The following is a 3,331-nucleotide window of genomic DNA, read 5'->3' on the forward strand; positions in this document are numbered from 1 at the left end:
AAATTTGTTGATAACATCTCACCCACTCTCTCATTTGCTCTCTTTTTACATTGCTTCACCACTCTCTTAACTTCTCTCTTTTTCTCCATATACTCTTCCCTCCTTGCATCACTTCTACTTTGTAAAAACTTCTCATATGCTAACTTTTTCTCCCTTACTACTCTCTTTACATCATCATTCCACCAATCGCTCCTCTTCCCTCCTGCACCCACTTTCCTGTAACCACAAACTTCTGCTGAACACTCTAACACTACATTTTTAAACCTACCCCATACCTCTTCGACCCCATTGCCTATGCTCTCATTAGCCCATCTATCCTCCAATAGCTGTTTATATCTTACCCTAACTGCCTCCTCTTTTAGTTTATAAACCTTCACCTCTCTCTTCCCTGATGCTTCTATTCTCCTTGTATCCCATCTACCTTTTACTCTCAGTGTAGCTACAACTAGAAAGTGATCTGATATATCTGTGGCCCCTCTATAAACATGTACATCCTGAAGTCTACTCAACAGTCTTTTATCTACCAATACATAATCCAACAAACTACTGTCATTTCGCCCTACATCATATCGTGTATACTTATTTATCCTCTTTTTCTTAAAATATGTATTACCTATAACTAAACCCCTTTCTATACAAAGTTCAATCAAAGGGCTCCCATTATCATTTACACCTGGCACCCCAAACTTACCTACCACACCCTCTCTAAAAGTTTCTCCTACTTTAGCATTCAAGTCCCCTACCACAATTACTCTCTCACTTGGTTCAAAGGCTCCTATACATTCACTTAACATCTCCCAAAATCTCTCTCTCTCCTCTGCATTCCTCTCTTCTCCAGGTGCATACACGCTTATTATGACCCACTTCTCGCATCCAACCTTTACTTTAATCCACATAATTCTTGAATTTACACATTCATATTCTCTTTTCTCCTTCCATAACTGATCATTTAACATTACTGCTACCCCTTCCTTTGCTCTAACTCTCTCAGATACTCCAGATTTAATCCCATTTATTTCCCCCCACTGAAACTCTCCTACCCCCTTCAGCTTTGTTTCGCTTAGGGCCAGGACATCCAACTTCTTTTCATTCATAACATCAGCAATCATCTGTTTCTTGTCATCCGCACTACATCCACGCACATTTAAGCAACCCAGTTTTATAAAGTTTTTCTTCTTCTCTTTTTTAGTAATTGTATACAGGAGAAGGGGTTACTAGCCCATTGCTCCCGGCATTTTAGTCGCCTCATACGACACGCATGGCTTACGGAGGAAAGATTCTTTTCCACTTCCCCATGGACAATAGAAGAAATAAAAAAAGAACAAGAGCTATTTAGAAAAAGGAGAAAAACCTAGATGTATGTATATATATATATATATGCATGTGCGTGTCTGTGAAGTGTGACCAAAGTGTAAGTAGGAGTAGCAAGATATCCCTGTTATCTTAGCGTGTTTATGAGACAGAAAAAGAAACCAGCAATCCTACCATCATGCAAAACAGCTACAGGTTTTTGTTTCACAGTCATCTGGCAGGACGGTAGTACTTCCCTGGGTGGTTGCTGTCTACCAACCTACTACCTATATATATATATATATATATATATATATATATATATATATATATATATATATATATATATATATATATATATATATATATATATATGTAATAAAATATAATATATTTTGTATCTCGTGCCGAATATGTGAAACTTGCGATTTTGGTTTAAATAGCAACACACTTCTTGCCGAAAAGATCAAGCAAAAATATGTCTAATTTAACGAAAAAATACATTTCATTGTGTTTGTTTATTATTAAATTATTGTCAACTTATCTAAAATACATTTAGTTGGATTAAGCTAAATTTAATTGCGCTTGTTATAATGTTACGTAACTTTCCTAAGGTTCTTTTGGCACAAAATCATTAATCTTTGTATTAACATTAATGAAAAAATATATCTTTAAATGTACAAGAGAAAATTTTGGAAAAGACTCAATTTTAAATGAGTTCTTGTTAATTGACCAGTTTTACCTATTCATCACGACAGTATATATATATATATATATATATATATATATATATATATATATATATATATATATATATATATATATATATATATATATATATATATATATATATATATATATATATATATAATGTCGAATTGGTGAGACCTGTCCTAAGAATTTATCTTAATTTTTTTTTATTGATAAATAATTTTTCCATTGAAAATGGGATAAAAAAAACTGGTTTTGAACGAGACCTAATGAGAAGTCTCATCCAATTTTACCTGATGTAACGTAATTTATTTTAGCCTAATTCTGGTAAAATATCAAAGATCACTTCAAATTTATTTAATATCAGATAAAGTCAGTGATATGTATTTTTTCTGTTATGATCAGACGGATGTTCACATGAATATCGGCATGAATGTTCTTTGCCGAATTAGCAGAATGAATTTGTGTGTGTGTGTGTGTGTGTGTGTGTGTGTGTGTGTGTGTGTGTGTGTGATAAATCAGCGGAAATCAATCTGAATATAACGAAAAAATTATATATCTTTGATTTTAAGTAATATTAAACAAATTAAAACTGACCTATGTTATACATAGCAGAATTTAGTTAAAAAATGACTAAGTTTGATTAGGTGAGGTTTCTGAGTTAAATATGGTCCACAAAAATCTTAATATCATTGCCATTAAAACAAAAATTATCTATTATTTTGTAAAAGAATTTTTTTTGAAACTCTAATTTTTAAGAGAATTCGGCAAGCTCAGTCTATTAGGCACAATATATATATTGTTATTGACTTACCTTACGAATCTTGAGTTCCAAGTTATTTAAGGCAGTGTAGATTTGCATTTTGTTGTCAACAGTAATAAAAACACCACTTGGGTGCATAAATGGATTTGTTGACGCTGGATGGTACCGAAGAATGGAACTTTTCAAAGTTTTCTCTACATTAAAAACCAAATACCTTGCAATCAACTTTGATGTCAACATGTAAATTTCAAGTGGCACAGTCCAACTCAAAATATATATCACAGCACAGACTGAGATGTAAGTAACCTCAAAAATTGTGTTCATCCCGAAGACTCTCATATTGTGCTTTAAGTATATTGGTGCAAATATTATGAATTTAAGTATCAGGATTACAGGTTTTCTTTTACTTCGCTCACAGCTTCTCAGAATCGTAGAAATATCTTGCAAAATTTTTGCTAATTTCCCGCTGTTTGCCCACAGAAATAACAAGAAAACACTAGTGGATATAAAATATGATAACATAGCAGTAGTGTATGTTTGCATTCCGAAGTCAAGAGTAACTCGTCT

Source organism: Cherax quadricarinatus, unplaced genomic scaffold (genome assembly GCF_038502225.1).
Source record: "Cherax quadricarinatus isolate ZL_2023a unplaced genomic scaffold, ASM3850222v1 Contig97, whole genome shotgun sequence".
NCBI lineage: Eukaryota > Metazoa > Arthropoda > Malacostraca > Decapoda > Parastacidae > Cherax > Cherax quadricarinatus.